Here is a 23,806-nt window from a genome sequence, read left to right as displayed (position 1 = left end):
TATTTCACCAGTCTGATCAATATCAAAAGGACTCTAGAAAAGTTATTCTGTGTTATAATAACAGATTCTCATACAAAAGTCTCTTAATAATATCATGAATATCTAGATATCTTCTGACAAGATAATAATGCTACAAATCTACCTCTCTTACAAGGTTCAGAAGTGAATCACAGTATCAAGTTGAAAAAGAAGAATGACAAGAACTCTGAATCATTATAAAACTCTCTTTATAATATATTCTGAGATGAACTTCTTCTTCTTCAGAAGACACTCAATGATCTGTTGAATAAGAGATTTATATATATTAGTAACTTCTTCACTGCAGCTTCTATTCTCTTTGCAAAGAAATCAGATGAAGAACTCTGATTCTGTATAAACTATTGAGAATTGAACAGATTAATCAAGAAGAACTGCCATTCTTTATCTCTTATCAATGAAATTGTAGCTTGTATCAGACAAGCTCAATGATTTACAAAACTAGATATTATTATCATATTTCATAAAATCTGTATCACTGAAGAAGATGAATGACTTACAGTATTTCAAACATGTTATAATCTCTTTGAATGAATAGTTACACTCTTTAAACTGATTAATATCCTCAGTACATTTCAGAAATATATCAACTGAGCACTCTGAAATTTCCTTGATAAACTTGCATCTGCATATCTCAATGACATTCTCATCTTTACTAATGAGTTCAGAAAAGAATATCAAGAACATATGTAAAGAATATTACAACAATTACAAGAAGCAGAACTATTAATAGATATTAATAAGTATGACTTTGAAGTCAAGAGTATCAAATATCTAGGTTTTATCATAGAAGCTAGTAAGAAGATTTGAATAAATTCTGAGAAAGTCTTCATCATTCTTGAATGAGAAGCTTCATGTACTGTGAAAGATGTATGAAGCTTCATCAGATTTGTCAACTTCTATCAGCAATTTATACAAAACTTCTCAGATATTATAAGATCACTTACAGAACGCATCAGAAAGAACTCAGTATTTCAGTGATTAACAGACACTGAAGCTGTATTCATACAGATGAAGAAGATGTTTATCAACACTTCTCTGCTAATAACATTTAACTCTGGTTATAAAACAGTTATTGAAGCTGACTTCTCTGACTATATTACAGAGAGAGCTATATTGTAATATGATAATAAAGATATCTTATAATTATATATCTTCATGTCTAAGAAACTGAGTTTTGCTGAATGCAACTATAAGATCTATAATAAGAAACTTCTTACAATTATACACTATCTAGAAGAATGAGACTCTGAACTCTGAAGTGTCTCTGAATTTGAGATAATCACAGATCATAAGAATCTCAAGTATTTCATAACTACTCACAAACTCACTGAATAACAGATGTAATGATCTGAGTTCTTAAGCTGCTTTTATTTTACATTACACTATCATCTCAGCAGTCAGAACATGATGACAGATGCTCTCTTATAATGAGAGCAAGATATGTCTTCTAATGTAACAGATATCTATTGAATGAACTGAGAACATCAGCTTCTAGATTCAAAGATATTAGTTGATTAAGATGAAACAACTCATGACACTATACATACTTCTCTGATTAGAACATTCTCTCTCTGAACTGTCACTGACACTGATACTGACACTGATATCTCAACTGCTTCTGAATCTACACTGAATGAATTATGACATGTAACAGCTCAAACTGATGAACTTCTTCAAGTACTCACTGAAGCAGTATGTCAAGAAGCACTCTGATTCTCACCAGAACTACTTATAAGAACTGACATCTCAGAATGTTCAATTGATGATAATAACACTCTATAAGTCTGTGAATGATGCTGAGTCTCTCACTTCAAACTCTTATACACTCAGATAATGCAAGAGATGTATAACTCTTATATAGCTGATTATTCAGATTGCAAATAACTGTATTAAATAATCTCTCAGAAGTTCTACTGACCTGAGATATCAAACACTATCAGATATTTCATCTGAAACTATAATCATTGTTCCTCTGTCATCTTGTGAAAGAACTGTAGAAAAGGCCTGCTGAAACTGCTTGATGTTTCTGATAGAATCTGATAAGATATAATAATTGACTTCACTGTTAATCTCTCTGAGAGTAAGAACTGTAGAAATGTTCTGATCATCATGAACTGATTGAGTAAGAATGTAATATTGAAACTCTGTGATAAGATAAATACTGAACAAGTTGCTGACACTTTTCTAAGAAGTCTATTCTATCAGATGCATGAATTATCAAGATCTATAGTATCAGATTATAACTGTCACTTCATGAGCACTTTCTGAACAAGAATCTATCAAGTTCTCAAGATTATATATTATTTATTAACTGTCTATCACTCTGAGACTGATGATACATCAGAATGAATAATTCAGACTGTAAAGAATTATCTTTATAAGTTCTGCAATTATTTATAAGATAATTGATATGATCTGCTTCTACACACAGAGATTACTATCAATAGTCAAGATACTGTCTCAATACATATAAGCCTGTTCTTTCTTATACATAGTTATCACATAAAAGTGTTGAATCTTCTAGAGATTATACAGTTCACACTGAATCTCTGTAGTTCAATTCAGATTGCTGATAATATAGTAGCAAAGCTTTAAGATATCTGTGACTGAGCAGAAGCCTTCATAGCAAGTGCTAAATAAGATTAAGAGAACTGAATCAATGTTCACTGAGACTCTGCTGAGTAATATAAGATAGAAGATCTGATATAATTGAATCTTAAGAACATATGAATCACACACTCATTCTGTACATTGAACTATTATCATGTGAAATACAGTGACAGAGATTCTAGACAGTCACAACTACTGTCTTGATACTTTATCAGAAATTCATGATATATTTTATACAAGCTTGCTTCACTATGCTATCACTGATCTGTTCTCTTCTTAACTGACTTCTAACTGACAACTGCCAGAGATTGTAGAAGAAGATAATGAACTTGAATGAGAGATTGAGAATATTCTTGATGAGAGACCCTGCAGCTGTGACTAATAATATCTTGTAAAATAAGTCAGGTATGATCATCTGATCTGAACTCTGAGTTCTGTATTATCTGAAACAGCAGTCCTTAATCAATGGGAACTGCTTCTAAAAAGAAGAGGCTAATGTGACGGGCTGCACCTGATCAATCATATAGACTATTCTGTTACACTTCACAGATTTCAACTGCTTCATTCTCAAATGTGTACACTCTGATTCTCAGCCATTCTTGATTGCCAATTCTCAGCTGCTATAAACATGTATAGATTCTTCCACCCTGAAGCTCCACCGTGTATGCCATCATATACACATATAAATATTCACTTCAATTACTGATTCTTACACTTTCTCTTTCTTTTCCTTCTCTAATGTTTTTCTCTTTGTTATATAAGACCTATAATATTATACCAATCTATTCGGCGTAGGCCTCTTACAGAGTAATTAATAAGTTCTCTGAGACTTCTTTTATGAGAGTTATTCATGATTTAAGTGACTGCTTCGGAGTGTCTGCAGTAGAGTTTGCAGAGATTAAAGTATACAAGTTTCTAGTTCTTTCAGTTATAATAAGCAGTTGCTGACTGACAGAGCTTGAAATATAAGAATAAGTGCTCACAGACAATTATTCAGATGTTTGCAGCTTGACATGATATATACTGTTAACTACTAGAAGTATTTATGATAGAAAGATAAAATATAGAGATTAAATGTATAATAGTATTCAAGCTGAGTTATAAATAGTATTCACAAACTTCAGTCTATATAGTTGTATGTAGTCAAGAGCTGCTAACTCTATTGATTACGCGAGAGATAGAAATAGAGGTAAAGAATCCGCGAGAAGCGGGATTTCTTACACTTACTAGTTAAGAAATCAAGTCTTAAGATAAGAATATGAGTTCTTATATACAATGAGAATTCTGAGAAGTTTCAATCTAGATAATTTAAGCTGTATAAAATACTCAAATCACACTCTCTGAGAACATATACATTGAAAGAACTAGAGAGACAGATCTTACACAACTTAATAAATAATTCATGTCTTATAGAGATGAAGATGCAAGATCTGAGTAAATTATAATTATTCATAGCACTATTATTAGTATTGAAAAAGAAGAAACTTACAATTAAAAAGTCTTATGAAGTAAGAGAAATTATAGATGCTTACAAATCAGATAACCTCACTTATTCTGATCTTTTCATAATTACAAAAAAAGAATGAGAAGTAATGAAGAAATCAGATGAATATTACACTTTAATAAGTAATGAGACTGTAACTGACTGTATAATATTATACTGCAGACAGCAGATTTAACACAGTAAAGAGCAGTCTCAGAGTGACAGACTTATATATGAGTCAGATTGCAGAAGAAAAAGAAATTCAGAGTTAAATTTAACTGTTTACATCAGTTTAATTACAGAGATAATAGAGAATGAAGCATCTGAAATATTTATAAATATATGAGATTAAGCTATCTTAACTTCTGAAGATACTCAGAGATTAAATAAGATTAGTTTTAATAAGCTGTTCACTGTAGTGATCTAAGCAGGTAAAGAGAGACAGTATAATACATGAGACAGAGTTATAAGAGATGAAAGCTGCTGAATCTAATCACTGAGTACTGTATTATATAGAGATTATATAAGAGTAGTGACTAACAGATTAAGAAAAAGTATAAGAAAAGAAAAGAAGATAACTTAAGAGATAATATATTAATCATTAACTGTAAGACTCAGCTGTAAAAAGATAAATATTATTATACACATCTCATCTCTTTTCATACATTACATGTTAAATCTATTTTAAACATCACATCATCTGAAAAAATATCAAAATAAAGAAAATTTCAAAACTCAAGATCTGTAAGAAATTTGAGAGCTGTAAGTTACTTTTATAATATCACTGCATATATCTCTGATTTCTCTACTGCTCTGTGTATAAGATTAATATCATTTATCACAAGATTGACTGAAATGCTAATATAGAAATGTATACATATATGTGTAGAATAATTGAAGAAGAGTGCAGAATGTGCAGAATCAGAAGTCAGAGTAAAAGACATAGAGATAGAAGAAATAAAAGAAGAAGAGAGTATAGACAGATCAGATAAATGATAACAGAAGTTACTCAGAGCTGAATACTTATAATCTGATATATGCATAATCTTTCTCACAGAGAAGAGAGAGAAAATAACAGAGAACGCTTAAGAGTGAGAGAGAATAGTCTCAGCAGTGTTATTATCTTCAGAAATTAAAATAGTCTCTGACACTGAAGCAACTAAGAACTATTAGTGTATAAAAACATAGAAAACAGAGATGAGAACAGTTATTAAATGAATACTTCCTAGTCTTAGAGTTGTATATATAATTATAATACATACAAGGCTTCTCAGAAAGAGAGAGAGAAACATGAGAAAATACAGAAAGTAGAACACAGTATATTAACAGCTCATTCTTATAATAACATCTTAGAGAAGATATATAAGTCTCATATCTATAAGTGTAAAAGAGTATAATATTCATATTTCTTTTTTCAAAAATATGAATATTCTTCATCTGCACAATGAAGTTAAATAACAGATATCAGAGAATAGACTAATACAGATTTATTATTTCAAGGAAATTCATTAGAGCAGATATATCTGTAATATTGAATTTAATAATTATAAAAAGTTTCTTAATATCTGTAGATATCATAACTTTATACATAATAAAACTCATAATAATTTTCTCTAGAAAAATTAGTATTAGAAGAGAAGATAAAAAAGAAAAGACTTATACTCTTAATACTATTAAAAAGAGAGATACTTCTTCAGTATAAATATACAATTACTTTATTATAAATATTTAAAATAAATATAATAATTAATATTCATGACTGAGCTTCAGATAGTTGTCTTATACACAGTCTTTATACACTAAATTATTCTAGAAATTGATAAAAAGAGTGAGAGTATATATATTAAGAAACAAGAGTCACTGAGTCTATGCAATATCTTCTTAAAATGAGAAGAGTCAGAAGCAGCAGAGATAGTAGAGTAAACTGACTATGTAATTATATCTGAAATCAGAATCAAACTTTACAGTTATTATATTATCTAAAAGCATTACTTCTGATTATGATTTATGTTCATTACATTGATTTCAAATCACATTATTTTAAATATTAAAGGTCTCAGATTTACTATTCAAATAAAAATTTAGTCTTAGATAAAGAATATGTTTAAATTCTTAGTTACATTTTCATTCTGATTTCACTATTAAGAATGATATTAAATGAAATTATGAAATCATTTCTTACTTATATAATATCATAATATAGTGCTTATTTATTGAAAATTTAACAGAGAGTATTATCAAATATTATTACTTTTCTGAACACAGATTATAATTTATATAATTTTAATTATAAAAAAAATATAAAACATAAAAAAAAATAAAAAAATAAAAAATAAAACAAAAACAAGAAAAAATCACAATAAAAAAAAAGAGAAAGAAAAAAAAAATCAAGATTACAGAGCTGCAGTATTTATAAAATACTTACTTCTCAGAGTCTTTATAATATTCATTATTAACTGAGTATTACTTACAGTGAGAGTAACACAGCTGTAATAAGTTATTATCTTAATATTATCTAATAAATAATCAGTATATATTTATATAAATGTGAATAATTAGAAAATATACACTTAAAAAGTGTGATTAGAGTAAACTCTGCTATTACTTGAATAATATCAAGAGTAGAATACTGAAATTAATGATTTCTCTCATTGATTTCATAGATAAGATATGTGAAGATAATCTTGAGAAATATAAGATTCTCTGACTTCTGATAAAAACAGATCTCACAGAGAGACTCTATTTTCATAATATCAGAGACTGAGTATTATTAAAAAGTATTACTTTCATATACTGTATATACACTTACTGCAGCAATTCACTCTCTATATATATAACTGAGAATTATAGCTTTCTTATACTGCACAGCTCTTCTTAAGATGCTGCTGTCAGTTTGTAACTCACACAGTCTCTCAGTTCAGCATGTACTGTGTGTATACAGCTCTGTATACTGAGACTGTGTTAATCATTATAACCGGGCATGATACTTGCCTTTCGCAGGCCATGTTGTGTTTAATTGAGAGGAAAGAAGAGAGATGTGACTGCTATTTCATTTGAGAAGAGAATAAGTAATTAAATCTGTAGAAGATAATTTAATTTCTTCTGTATTTGAAATTTAATTAGTCTATACTTCTCAATTTGAGAGTTTCTGAGAGTGTTTTAATAGTTTTCATATCAGCTTGAAATTAGTAATTGATTGAAGAAGAGAAAAGAGAGAAGAAAGAAATGAGAATAACTTATCTCTATAATATGAAAACAGAAAATCACTGCAATCATTCTTTCTAGTAATACAGATCTGTTTTTTACATGTATCTCTGATATAGATTATATAATAACTGCATATAAAGAATATCAATAATATATGTATTAAATGAAGATAATATTACTATATAATACTATAGCTGTTTTTATACATCTCTGAAAGCTGTCAATATTTTCTTTGAGTCTCTTTATATTTGATAAGTTAATAATATATTTCAATAATTATAAAAGAGGAAATAGTTTGAAAGAGGCATGAATATTCTCTGATAGTCAAGCTGCTTTAACAAGACTTAGAAATAGTCAGATTTATAATGATTAAATGAATCTTGAACTGATTTTAAACTCTGTTTTGAAAATTCAAAAGAGAAGAATATCAAAACTGATAATTCATCTGCATTGAGTTCCTGCTCATATGAATATTCACAGCAATGAATTGACTAATTCAGCTGCAAAAAAGGGTTCAGAATTAAGCAGATTTATTCAAAAAAAAGTGTCCTGATCTTTTATAAAGAGAAACATAAAAGAATCTTGTTTAAACAAGTCAAATGAAAGCTGGCAGAAACAAAAGAAGAGCATACATTATTCAAGATTTGAGACAAAACCAAAGTGAAAATCTTGTTCAATTAAATGTAGAAAGAAAATATTCTCATCTATAATTCAGCTGAAACTAGAACATGGTTATTTCAAATTCTATATACAAAGATTTGATGACAGATTTGATTCAGCACAGTGCTCATTCTGCAATGTGAATGAAAGTTCTGAGCATATTGTAATGCATTGTGCATTATACAATAGTCTCAGAGTCAGATTAAAGAAGAAGTATGATTTAAATCAATTAAATATGAGGTTCTTATTCTCAACTGAGACAGGAATTAAATACTTAATAGACTTCCTATCAGAAACTCAAGCAGCTACAAGAAAATGACTGAATTCAGAAGTATCTGAATATGAAGAGATGAAAATTGATTAGATATAGTCTGTTAAAACAGCTATATACTATCTTTTAATAATTTTATTTTATTATAGTCTGTCTTTACTGTACTTGTTTCTTTCTGTTCTTTTCTATTTATCTATTTAATGTGTCTATCTTTAAGACTATGTTCTCTTTTCCTTTTTCATGATATTTTCAAATGGTTTCAAAGTATCAGAAGGTGTTGAAATACTGTAATTTATAAACAGTTTTTATATTCTGAGCTAGAATTTTCTGATTTTGCATATCTGAAATTGATAAATGTATAATAGTTGACTCTATAGATATAGAAAAAACCCTGAGATCTAAAGATTCTCAGGTAGATGTCATAGTCTCTGACTGTATACATCTATAATTAAAGAATAATAATAATAATAATATATTTCAATGTACTTTCTCTTTCATTATTATTATTATTATTATTATTATCATTATTATTATTATTATCATCATTATTATTATCATTATTATCATTATCATTATTATCATTATTATTATTATTATATTATTACTGACTGTCTCTTCTGTCTTTACTCTCTTTTAATACTTACTAAAATTAATTATATTATCTCTCTTCAAATATTCTGCGGTTCTGCAGACTATTAAGATGTGTGAGTACTATCACAGATTAAAGAGTGAGAAGAGAAAGATGTTTCAGTGAGAAGAGATAGATTATAAAATATATTATAATATCTTGAAAAAACTCTGTAACAGAGTAAAATAATAATAATTTTAAGTAATACTTCTGATAAATTTAGACTGAACTAAGTATAGAAATAATGCAGATAGCACTGTATATAAGAGAATAAAAAAGAAGACAGTGAAGAGTTTTATACAGTAGTAATAAGATCAAAAGAAGTTCTGAGAATAATTTAACATTAAAATAAAGAGAGAGAGAGAGAAGAAGAGTATTACTACAAATAAGTAGTAACAGAAGAAGAGTAAGAGAATATTAAAGTAAGAGATAAAGAAGTTAAAACTAATAAGTTTTTTATTTATTGAGAGATAATAATTTTTAATAATACTTCTGTTCTTTAATTGATTAGTAGAAGCTGATAGAGAAGATGAGAATTAAGATCTTATTCAGATCTTGAATGCACTTCATAATTCAGAATATTACGGAGACAGTTCTACTCTGTGAGTATATTAATCTACTTACTACTGAGATGAAATCTGAGACAGCAGACTGGAAAATGCAGGATTTTAAGATGTAGATTAATCTGACTAAGAGAGAGCAGTAGAAACTCTTCTCTGAGAAGACAGTAGAGAGAGATTTTAAGATGATTATTATCTCAGATAAGAAGAAGAAGAAGAAGAATGAGAATAAGAAGTGAATTATAAAGAATGATAAGAAGAATGAGAAAGAGAAGAAAGATAATAAATAGAGAAAAAAAATTTCTTTTCTGTATTAGATAGTTATAAACTTGATAACTGTTAAATAATAATTGAAATTAATTTTGAGTTTTCAAAAATTATTGTGCAAGTTGTAATCAATGTTAGAAATAATATATATATATATATTTAACTATCATAATTCACAAATCACTATAATATATAAGTATCAATATTTTTTCAACATTGATATTTATAATATTAATATATTTTTAATGATATTATCTGATAATACAATTTAATAACACTTTCTTTTATAATATTAATATATTTTAAAAAATATAACAGAGATTAATCAAGATTATTTATTTACTTTTATACATTGATGATATTCAATCTGTGATTCAAAGATTGCTTGAGTCAGTGTATAATTGCAGGCGTACGCGGGCTTCTTATATATATTATACTAAATTAATTAGTGGCCACTATGGCCTCTTCACATTTGTAAGCATATTCAGAAGTGTAAGCATGTTCAGAAGCAGCTGTGTTATTATTCAGTAATTGTATATTCTCTCAAATCACATTCTCTCTCATCAGATTCAGTCACACTCATATAATCATAATATATGTCCTAGCTTCACACAGATTAGCATGCCACTAGTGTTTATAATAGTGTAGTCTATCTCTGATTCAGCTAGTATTCTGTGTACACTCTTACAAAGAAACTTTCATTATATTATATCACTCATTTACTAACTTTTTTCATTCTTCAATCATCTTCTTCATTATCATCATTATTAAATGTTATTATCTTAGTCAAGATTTCTATCTCTTCTTCTGTTTAATATCTTCTATCTGTTCATCTATCATATTATATGCATTTCTGACAATGACTCTCTGTTCTCATAACAAGTATTATCATAGTACTCATATCAGGCAGTTTATTAGCAGTAAGTGTAATGCATTGTGAAATATGATCAGGTCTTGTTTATCTTCTAACAATCATCAGAATATACTATTATGAATAACATATCTTCTTCATCTTCTTATATACTCTTAATCTTCTTTTTTCAGTGAGTATCTGATCATGTTTCCTGATCATGTTTTCTCATCATTTTGTATGAATGCAGATGCTAATATATTTGTTTTAATTTACATAGAATCTTCACACATTGACAGATTCATGTTCACTGATGATCATGATTTTAATGTTGAATTGTTAGTTGAGAACTTGAGAAACATGATAATGAAGAAATTATTCATACTATATATGACTGAGTCTTCTGCATCTCTCTCTGTCTTCTCTGTTTCTTTCTCTGTCACTCTTTCTCAATCTTCTACATCTGTCTCTGTGTCTGGTTCTCTCACTTCTGCTATCCCTGTTTCTGCAATTCTTACTTCTGCTACTTCTGCTCTCACTGCTTCTGCTCTTCCTGCCTCTGTCACTTCTACTGTTATCATCAGCTCTTCTCATTTCAAGAAGATGTTGCATAGACTTAGTGAATCATGTTTCTCAGTGTGTATACTTTCACTCTTTTTACTGATCTCTAGAACAATTTATTGTACAAAGACTGTGTATAACATGACTATCTGAAGCTCAGTTGCAGACATCAATTATTACATTCATTTTAAGTATTTATAATGAGATAATCATGCATTTATATCAGAGAATTACCTCTCTTCTCAACAGTGTTAAGAGTGTAAGTCTTTTCTTTTTCATCTTTTCTTCTAATACTAATTTTTCTAGAGGAAATTATTATGAGTTTTGTCATGCATAAACTCATGATATCTACAGATATCAAGAAACTTTTTATAGCTGTTAAATTCAATATTGTGAGTATATCTACTCTGATAAATATCTTCAGAATGATCAACTTATATCAGCCTATTCTTTAACATTTGTCATCTGACTTTGTGATGCAGGCAAAGAATATCCATGTTTTCAGAAACAGAAACACAGATATTATACTCTTTTACACCTGCAGATGTGAGACTTGTACACCTTATCTGAGATGTCATTATAAGAACAGGCTGTTCATACACTGTATTCTGCTTCCTGCATTTCTCTATGTCTCTCTCTCTCTTTCTAAGAAGTCTCATTTATGTTGTAATTATGCATACAACTCTAAGATCAGTAGATATTTATTTAGTAACTGTTCTCATCTCTGATTTTGCAGTTTTCATACACTAATAATAATTCTTAGTTGCTCTAGTGTCAGAGATTATTTTAATTGAAGATGATAACATTACTGAGACTACTCTCTTCTACTCTTAAGCTTCTTCTGTCATTTTCTCTCTCTCTTCTGCAGAGAAGATCGTGTGCATATCAGATTATAAGTGTTTAACTCTGAGTGACTTCTATCATTATTCATCTGATTCTGCACCTTCTTCTTCAGTTTCTTTCATCTTTATTTTCTCTGTCCTGGCTTCTGATTCTGCAGATTTCACACTCTTCTTCAATTTTTCTACACACATGTGTATGCATTTCTATATTAGCATTTCAATCAATCTTGTGATAAATGACATTAATGTTGTATACAGAGTGATAGAGAAATCAGAGATATGTATAATATTATTATAAGAGTAACTTACAGCTCTTGAATCTCTTGTGAATCTTGAGTTTTGAGATTTTCTTTGTTTTTAGTATTTTTCATATGATGTGATGTTGGAAATAGATTAAATGTGTGATGTATAAAAATGAATGAGATATGTATAATAACATTTGTCTTTTACAGCTGATTCTTACAGTTGATAATCAATTTATTATCTCTTTTCTTTTCTTATACTTTTTCTTTGTCTGCTAGTCACTACTCTTACATGATCTCTATATAATACAGTGTTCAGTGACTAGGTTCAGCAGCTTTCATCTCTTATAATTCTGTCTCATGTCTTATACTGTCTCTCTTCACTCACTCAGACTACTACAGTGAACAGCTCATTGAAACTAACCTCACTCAATCTTTAAGTGTTCTCAGAAATTGAGATAACTTAATCTCATATGTCTGCAGATGTTTCAGAGACTTCATTCTCTATTATCTCTGTAATTAAACTGATGTAAACAGTTGAATTTAACTCTGAATTTCTTTTTCTTCTGCAATCTGACTCATGTATAAGTCTGTCACTCTGAGACTGCTCTTTACTGTGTTACACTCACTGTTTACAGTGTATTATCATACAATCAGCTACAGTCTTATTACTTATTGAACTGTGATGTTCATCTGATTTCTTCATTACTTCTCATTCTTTTCTTATAATTATGAAAAGATTGAAATAAGTGAGATCATCTGATTCATAAGTGCCTATGATTTTTCTTACTTTATAAGACTTTTCAATTATAAGCTTCTTCTTTTTCAACACTGATAATAGTGCTGTGAATAATTATAATCTACTCAGATTTTACATCTTTATCTTTATAAGATATGAATTATTTATTCACTTGTATAAGACTCATCTCTCTGATTCTTTCAATTCATGTATTCTCAGAGAATGTGATTTGAGTCTTTTATATAACTCAAATCACCTAGATTGAAACTTCACAGAATTCTCATTATATATAAGAACTTATATTCTCATCTTGAGACTCAATTTCTTAACTAGTGAGTCTTATATTCTTTTCAATTGAATTGCTTGATTCAGAAGTGACTTATTAGCTTTTATACATGCATGACTGATCTCTTTCAATCTTGATTCTGTGTCTGTGACTGCTGTGTCTGTGACTGTTGCATCTGCAACTGTTATTTCTGCTGTATTCACAACTACTGTGTCTGCAATCACTGTTCTCTTCTTCACCGTTTTCAAAGCATTCTCTAGAATGTGCGGATGCAATTCATACAACAGATAGAATGATGAATGCTTGAAGACTGCATGCTGTTGAATCTGCATAGCTAATAGCATCTGTCTGAGATATTCATCTTATAGTCTCATAGACTTACTCACTAGATATTTCATTAGCATATTATTCAAGATTTCATTCAAGTGTTTCATCTTTTCATTCATCTGTAGATAATATGACATTGTTCTATAATATTTTATCTATAACTGATTCATGAAATGTCTCACTACTTCTTCTACAAGATTTACATTATTATCAGTTAGAATCTCATGCAGCATTTCATAGTTGACATAGATCTCATTATATAGAAACTTCATTGTCATCTTCTCTATTGTCTTTGAAACTGCTTTCACAACTGGTCAGTCAGTAGCATAGTCAATAGCAGTGATTATTCAATGATTTTCATTTGATATTCACAGTAATATATCTATGAGATTCACTTCTCATTATTTAAACAGTTATATTGTACATTTCATCTGATATTATACTTTCTTATATTCTAATTCTTTCTTAGATTCTTTCACAACCTGATAATTCAGACACTCATGAGTATATATCTGAATATTCTCAGTCATGCTTAATCAGTACACTCTTGATTTGAGTATATTCATGAGTTCAGAGTTTTCTAAGTGACTGAATTCCTTGTACATGTAAGTCACTAAGTCACATCTAAATAAATGTTTCAGATAGAGAGCTTCTGCATATTCTAGATTACAGTAAAGTATAACATCATTTTTCAATTTTCTCAGCTTGAAGTTCAGAAGTATCTCTTCTATCACTTTTATAAGATACTTATTATCTGACACTTTGCTGTTCTTTAAGTAAGAGATCATTGTATTCACTCATTCTGATTTCTTACATCTTCTCAGTATATTTAATATAAACTTTTCTTATATCTGATTCACAGAACTCTCACTCATGAAATCAGGTCTGTAACTGATTGTATCAGATATCACAGTGTCTGATCTCTTTCAGTATTTAATATGAAGATTGTACACTTAGAACTTCAAGATTCAATATACTAAATATTTGAAAGGGTTTATTATTAATTGTAGATAGACAAAGCTTTTATGATTTATAGTCACTGTTATCATATATCTGTTATTGATATATCTATTTCATAATATCAGTGTATGCTTAATCACTAGTAATTTCTTTTTATACACTGAGTAATTGAGCTCAGTGTCTGATAGTTTTCTATCATTATACACTATCAGATGCAGCTTGCTGTTCTTACTCATCTGCAGAAGAGTGTCTCTGATAGTCTATTTATGTAAGAATAAGAGCTTGCAGGGGATTATTCGGGTGTTTGCAGCTTGGCGTGATATGTACTGTTAACTACTAGAAGTAATCGCGGTAGAAAGATAAAATGTAGAGGTCAAATGTATAATAGCATTCAAGCTGAGTTATGAATAGTATTTATGATCTCCAGTCTATATAGTTGTGTATAGTCAAGAACTAGTAACTCTATTGATTACATGAGAGATAGAAATAGAGATAAAGAATTCACAAGAAGTGAGATTTCTTACATACTCTCTTCTCTCTAAGACTTTGTTCATGAAGTCTTTCACTGAGTGACTTCATAGAATCAGCTCAGCACTGCAGTGATACTCACTAAAAATCCTTCATATCTATAAAAAAAACCTCAGTGAGAAAAAATCCGTTATTATTATAAAGAGAAAAGAGTCTGTCACTCAGTTTCTTATTCTTTAAGATTCTTTATAGTCTACAGATTCTTCTCTAACTATTATACAGATTCATCTCATATCTTTCATACAGAAGAGTTTTAGTTAACTCTCAATCATTTTGACAAGATTCTTATATAATTATTACACAGATTCATCTTACAGATGAATTACTCTCTATGAGATTACTCTTATTAAAGAGAAGTATTCACAAGTTAATCTTTCACTCATTCTTATAAATCATTGTTCTTTGACACTGTAGAATTATAAGAAATTTTCCATTCTTTTATTAACTCTGTAGAATTGTAGAATCAAGATATTCACAGTCTGTAATCACTCTTTATAGTCATATAGAAAGATTCAGACCTGTAATTCATAATCACTCTTTATTTACTAGAGTAATCTAGCTGTTTTATGGAATTATTCACAGTGTAAGTAAATCTCTCTAAAGTAGTATAAATATTTCAGATCTGTCTGCAGAATCTTATCTTCTTTTTTCTTTTTCTATAACAGCTCTTATTCTTATACACTGTGAGTATTCTCATTCATCTGTGAAGTGTTTTCACTCAGATGATAGAGAGAGAGTATTTCTAATAATATTCATATATTAATTCAAGAACTTCTTAGGAATAAAAATTTTTTCAGTTTTAATATCTTCATAAACAATGTCTGATCATTGTTAAGCTTCTTATAAGCATCTCTGCAACTTCTCTGATTGCTTTTTATCAGCTAATAAAGCAGGAATATCATTACTCATAACAGTGTCTTTATCTCTTTCAGCTCTGTTATCACATCTAATCTTTAAGTCAGCAGTCAATTCTGTGTCTTCTTCAGATCAGTCTCTGACTTTAAGCAGCACAGTTCTACTCTTTACTGTAAGTCTTCTTATAAGTAATTTCTTACACATTCTAGCTGACAGTTCTTATAAAGCTCTCAGTATTATCAGTGTCTTCTGTGATTCTGCAGATCTATAATCACTCTCTCTCTACTCACACAATCTCTGATCAGATATATGCAAATATGTCTAGATTCTCTATCAACAGTTCTCACATCATAGTATATTTCTGCAATCTTATTATTAATGAAAGATGAGTTATCAGATATCTGTAAAATTCAGATAATTAAGATAATGCAAATATCATGAATTTGTGACAGAAGTTAATCTGAACAGATGAGCTCTCTCTTCACATCTCAATTATTTTCAGACTGAATACTTCAGTATAACTGAAAGAGTGAATATAGCTTTGTAAGAGATATCTGATCACACACACAGATAATCAGTTCTCAAGACTCTGCTACAACTGTATACATTCTGATGTTCAGCTTCTCTGAAGTTTGTGCATTTCTGACAGTCTTTATATCAAATGTAATAATTATCTGTACTGCAGATATAATACTTTCTACTTCTTTAAAGAAGAAAATTGATAGTTGCAGTGAGATTGAGTGTTACAGATATTAAGAATATAAGTATGAATTTTCTTTATTTTTTCTTTATTAGTCTCTAAATTGTGTTTACAGATCTGTTTATATTTTCTTATTTTTTAGCTTTAATAAGAACATGATTTCTTCTTTCTTTTATATATACTGCAGACTGTTCATCTCAGTAGAAACTCATTATCTTATAGACTAGAATTTATAAATGACAGTGTTAATATCTTTATTATAATCAGGTTCTTAGTAAAGACTGTATTATTCTAACTTATTAGAATTCACAGTATAAAAGTCATATCTCCGCTTTCATAGATATCTTATCTGCTCAGATAATTCTTAAGTGAACTTATTCATCTTATTAAAATACTCTTATTACTAAATCTTGAATCAGAGCTTGTAATCTCACTTCTCTAAGTTAATAATTGCTTTAATCTAATATTCTCTTTCACTCTTCAGTGCTTTATAAATAGAGTGATGAGTCACAGAGTTCTCTTCTGAGAATTTCTTATATTTATAAAGTAAAGAGAAATAAAAAACATTATATATCTATAACTTAGATAACAGTTTCAATTTATAGAACTATAAACTAACTTTCTTTATAATCTTACAAGACTCTGTCTATAAGAGATTTAGCTTCTTACTAGATCTTTATATAATAATATTTTCTAGACTCAGTCAGACTCTATTATCTTTCTTAAACTCTTTATAATATACTTGAAGTCATAGAATCTCTTCTGATACTCTTGAGTCTTTTCTTAAGAATTCACAGGCTTTCTCTCAGATATTCTGAAATTCTCTCAGTCTGTTCACAGACATCATTACACTCTATAGTATAATTCTTGTAAGTCCTTAAAATCATCTGCAGATGAGTCTTAGTGAGTATCTCAAAGAGAATTTTATCTATACTGATATGTTTTAAGTTATTATATACAAACTCTGTAAGTGATAATCAATGTATTCAGTTATTCTAATTGTAATTAACAAAGCACTGCAGATACTGTTTTAATATACTCATTAGATATTCTGTCTGATTATCTGTCTATTGATGAAAAGTCATACTTAGATCTTACAAGATCTTCAGTATAGTTATCAGATTAAATCAGAACTTCTCTGTAAAGATTAATTCTCTATCTGAGATAATATTCACAGATATCTCATGCAACTGAATCACATCACAGATAAAGATATAAGTTAAATTCTTTGACTTTAAGTTCTTATAAGTGAGTATAAAGTATGTTATCTTGATAAAGTGCTTCACTATCATCAGTATACTGTCAAAGCAGATATTATATATATTCTTACTTTTAGAAAGACTTATAAGAATATTCATTTCTAGCTATTTTCAAGATTCTTATAAGATGAGTAGAGAAGTAAGTTCTTCATATAGTCTGAATCACACTATTTATAAACTCTGATAAATAGTATAAGAATTCACTATCTTTTTCATAAGTTCTTGCATCTTCAGTTAGAAGTATTTTCTTATAAGTAACTCATGAGTTCTAGTATCTATAAAATAACTTACTAAAGAAGAGTTATAATATCTTTTAATAAGTTCTATGTATAGAAACTCATTTATGAGTATATAAATTTAGCTCTCTCTTTATAAGAGATTATTTAAGTCTCTTTAATTCTTTATTTCTGCAGAGTTAATCCCTGCTGTGAGCAGTTTCTGAATATACTAAGTATATTCATTCTTCAGTTATAGTTCAGACAATCTGAATACAAGATCTTATAAAGACTTATACTCTGTTTTCTCTTACATCAGGTCTTCTGTGATACTTCTCAAAGTCTGCAAATTCTTCAGATTATAGATACTCTCTTCAAGAATTCTTGTGAAGATTCTCAGAGTGTTGACTCTCAGTGTTATAGAGAGTAGTTATACAGGCTTCTTCTCTCTCTCTTCTCTCTTCTCTTACAGAGAATTGAGAGACTCTTCAATTAATCTTTTTACAATACTCAGTCTGAGTATTTTATAAAGCTTTTCTATTCTCTCTAGTCTCTCTGTGTCTGTTATCCTGATCTTCTTAACATAGTCTGATCTGTGAGAGAGTTCATTCACTGAATTCTTAGTTCTCTTGATATATTCTATCTTAAATCAGAACTCACTTAGTCTCTGAGTCTAGTGAATCTATCACTGCAAGAGTTTCTTGATTGAAGTAAACTATTATAAGCTGTTATAATTAGTTTTAACAGTAATCACTGTCATAAGACTCTCAAAGTAGTAATATCAGTAATAGAAGAATTTCACTATTATAAGAAGCTTCTGATTATAAATATCATAGTTGATCTCTGCAGGTTGCAGCTTCTGTGAGAAAAAGATCACTGAAACTCAGTTCTCATTTGACTGTAGTTATAAGACTATTTCTGAAATTGTAAAGAAGAAAATATCTGTCTTCAATCTGATTAAGAGTAAGAAATCAAAGTGAAACAGTATCACTATATCTGTGAATATCTATTTCAATCTTATAAAGACTCTGTGAGCTTCTGAGATAAAAAAGTTCTCACAGCTCTTTCTTCTTAATAATCTTTTCATTCTTTATTTATGAGATGACTTCTTCTTATTTTCACTCTTCAGCATGTCTGTAAGAGCTAAGAAGATTCTTATAAATGCAAAGATAAATCATCTATAGAAATTCACAAAGCTCAGAAAGATCTGAATCTCATGAATACTAGTTAACTCTGATTATAATAGAAGAGTCTCAATCTGTGAAGATTTCATCTGAATATTATCTGCAGTGATTATATATTCTAGGAAATTAATCTGATAAGTACTGAAGTTATACTTTATAAGCTTAATATACAGTTCTGTCTCATCTATGATCTTCAACATACTTTATATATACTCAGTATGTTCTTTCTTCTTTGCACAGTACATCATCACATTATTCAGATATATTATTATAAAGATATTCAGATATGTATGAAGTGTTTTATTAATAAAAGACTGAAATATCACAGAGATATTAATCAAATCAAAAGACATCACTAGATATTCAAATAATCTCAGTGCAGTTCTAAAGACAGTCTTTCATTCATTGTCAGACTGTATTCATAGCTATGTATATATATTAATCATATTCAGTTGTGTGAATATAACAGCTTCTATAAGACAGTTAATCACATTCTTAATCAGAGACAGAGAATAGTGACTCTTTATTATCTTGAAGTTCAGATCACAGTAGTTTACATACAATCTGAGATCTTTATTCTTCTTCTTTATAAATATCACAGACACTTCTGTGAAGATTTATAAAGATTAGATAAAGTCATTCTTCAGATTCTTCTTTACATAGATCTGCAAGATCTCTGTCTCATGATGAGAGAGCTTATAGATTAATTCTCAGAAGAGTTTCTATTCTTCTATTAAATCTATTATCAGATTCTTCTCACAGTGAGAAGAAAGCTCAGCTATCTTTGCTGAACTGAATATCTCTGCAAGATCTCAGTATTTCTCTGATATCTGAAGCTCAGTTTTTATGACTGTGAAGTTCTCAGATATTTATAAAGTTATTATATAGATAAGCTTGTCTTCTCTAATCAACTCTGCAGTATTAACTGATTCTGTAAGAGGCCTACGCCGAATAGATCAGTATTATATTGATAGGTCTTATATAATAAAGAGAAAAACATTAGAGAAGGAAAAGAAAGAGAAAGTGCAAGAATCAGTGATTGAAGTGGATATTTATATGTGTATGTGATGGTGTATGCAGTGGAGCTTCGGGGCAGAAGAATCTATACATGTTTATGATGGCTGAGGATCGGTGATCGAGAATGGCCGAGAATCAAAGCATACATGTTCAAGAATGAAGCAGTTGAAATCTGTGAAGTGTAATGAAATAGTCTATATGATTGATCAGGTGCAGCCCGCCACATTAGTCCTCTTCTTTCAGAAGCAGTTCTCATCAGTTCAGAGCTGCTGTTTTCAGATAACACAGAACTTGATGTTCAGATCAGTTGATCATAGCTGACTCATTTCACAAGATATTGTCAGCTGCAGCTGCAGAGTCTCTTATCAAGAATATTCTCAATCTCTCACTCAAGCTTATTATCTTCTTCTATGATACCTGACAGCTGTCAGTCAGAAGTCAGTTAAGAAGAGAACAGATCAGTGACAGCACAGTGAAGCAAGCTTGTATAAAAGATATTATGAATCTCTGATGATATATCAAGATAATAGTTATAACTATCTAGAACTTCTATTACTTTATACTTGATATAGCAGTAATTCAGTGTATAAGATGAATATATGATTCATATATTCTTAAGATTCAATCATATCAAGTCTTCTATCTTATATTGTTTGATAGAGTCTCAGTGAACATTGATTTAATTCTCTTAATCTTGTTTCACAGTTATTATGAAGATCTCTGCTCAGTCACAGATATCTCAGAGCTTCATTACTATATTATCAGCAATCTGAATCAGACTGTGAAGATTTGATATAAACTGTATAATCTCTAGAAGATTCAACACTTTTATGTGATAACTATATGTAAGAAAGAATAGACTTATATCTGTTAAAACAGCATCTCATTCATTGATAGCAACCTCTGTATGTAGAAGCAGGTTATGTCAATCATCTTATAAGTGATTGCAGAACTTGCAGAGATAATTCTTTACAGTCTGAATTATTCATTCTAACATATTATCAGTCTCAGAGTGATAGACAGTTAACAGACAGTGTGTAATCTTGAGAACTTGACAGATTCTTGTTCAGAGAGTACTCACAAATTGACAGTCTTAATTCAATACTATAAATCTCAGTAATTTATGTATCTGATAGAATGAGCTCTGTAGAAAAGCTTCAGTGACTTATTCAGTATTTATCTTATTATCAGATTTCAATATTATATCTTTGCTTAATCAGTTTATGATGATCAGAATGTTTCTACAATTCTTACTCTCAGAGAGATTAATAGCAAAGTTAATTATCACATCTTATCAAATTCTATCAGAGATATTAAGTGATTTCAGTAGATCTTTTCTACAGTTCTTTTACAAGATAATGAAAGAATAACAGTTACAGTTTCAAATAAAATATCTGATGCTGTTTAATATCTCAGATCAGTAGAACTCTCAAGAGATTATTTAATACAATTGTTTATGACCTGAGTAATTAGTTATACATGAATTATACATCTCTTTCATTATCTGAGTGTATAAGAGTTCAGAGTAGAAGACTTAACATTATTCACAGAACTGCAGAGTATTATTATCATTAATTGAGCATTCTGAGATATCAGTTCTTATACATAGTTCTGAGAGAAATCAGAATGCTTCTTAACATACTACTTCAGTGAGTACTTAAAGAAGTTCATCAGTTTAAGCTGTTGCATATCATAATTCATTGAGTGTAGATTTGAGAGAAGTCAAGATATCAGTGTCAGTGATAGTTCAGAGAGAGTGTGTTCTAATCAGAGAAGTATATATAGTGTCATGAGTTGTTCTATCTTAGTCAATCAATATCTTCAGATCTAAGAGTCAGTGTTCTCAGTTCATTCAGTGCATATCTATTATATTAAACAGTATATCTTGTTCTCATTACAAGAGAGTATCTGTCATTGAGTTCTGACTGTCAAGGCAGTAGTGTATTATAAAATGAAAGCAGCTTAGAAATTCAGATCATCACATCTGTTATTCAGTGAGTTTACAGATGATTATAAAGTGCTTGAGATTCTTATAATCTGTGATTATCTTAAATTCAGACATATTTCAGAGTTCAGAGTCTCTTTCTTCTAGACAGTATATAATCACAAGAAGTTCATTATCATAGATCTCATAATTGTATTCAGCAGGACTTAGTTTCTTAGATATGAAGACATATAATCATAGAATATCTTCATCATCATATTACAATATCACTTCTTCTGTCACATAGTCAGAGAAATCAGCTTTAACAACTGTTTTATAATCAGAGTTAAATATTATTAGCAGAGAGATGTTGATGAATATCTTCTTTATCTGTGTGAATACAGCTTCAGTATTCACTAATCACTGAAATACTGAGTTCTTCTTGATGAGTTCTGTAAGTAATCTTGTGATATCTGAGAAGTTTCATATAAATCACTGATAGAAGTTAGCAAATCTGATAAAGCTTCATATATCTTTCACAGTACACAGAGCTTCTCATTCAAGAATGATGAAGGCTTTCTCAGAATTCATTCAAATCTCCTTATCAGCTTCTATCATAAGACTCAGATATTTGATACTCTTGACTTCAAAATCATACTTATCAATATCAATTGATAGTTCTGCTTCTTATAGTCATTGTAATACTCTTCATACATACTCTTGATGTTTCTTTCTGAATTCATCAGTGAAGATGAGAATGTCATCTAGATAAGTGAATGCAAATTCATCAAGAAAGTCTCAGAGTGCTCAGTTGATATACTTCTGAAATGTACTGAGAGTATTGATCAGTTCAAAGAGTGTAACTACTTATTCAAAGAAATTATATTATATTCAGAATACTCTAAGTCACTCATCTTCTTCAGTAATGCAGATCTTATAAAATGCAGTAATAACATCTAACTTTGTAAACTATTAAACTTATTCAATATAAGCTAGAGTTTCATTGATAAGAGATAAAGAATAACAGTTCTTCTTTATTACTCTGTTCAATTCTCAATAATGCACACAGAATCAGAGTTCTTTATCTGATTTCTTTGCAAAGAGAATAGAGGCTGCAGTGAAAGAGTTACTAACATGTATGAATTCTTTATTTAACAGATTATTGAGTGTCTTTTTAAGAAGAAGGAGTTCATCTCAGAACATGTTATAAAGAGAGTCTTATAATAATTCAGAGTTCTTATCATTCTTCTTTTTCAACTTGATACTGTGATTCACTTCTGAACCTCATAAGAGAGATAGATCTGTAGCATTATTATCTTGTCAGAAGACATCTAGATATTCATAATATTATTAAGAGAGTTTTGTATGAGAATCTGTTATTGTAACACAGAATAACTTTTCTAGAGCCTTTTTGATATCAGTCAGACTGATGGAATAGATTGACACATGATTCTGCTGTCAGCAATCTTGTTAGCAACTCTGTCAGCAGTTTTGATGATGACTTCTTTTTCAGAGTATTTTGTAAGCATTGGCAGAGATCTGTGTAAGGTTCATAGTCTTGTGAATATCATCTTTGTGAATTCTATCATTGT

The sequence above is a fragment of the Blastomyces gilchristii genome (genome assembly GCF_000003855.2).
Source record: "Blastomyces gilchristii SLH14081 genomic scaffold supercont1.18, whole genome shotgun sequence".
Classification (NCBI taxonomy): domain Eukaryota; kingdom Fungi; phylum Ascomycota; class Eurotiomycetes; order Onygenales; family Ajellomycetaceae; genus Blastomyces; species Blastomyces gilchristii.
The sequence above is the reverse complement of the archived record's forward strand: the minus strand, read 5'-3'. Positions refer to the sequence as shown.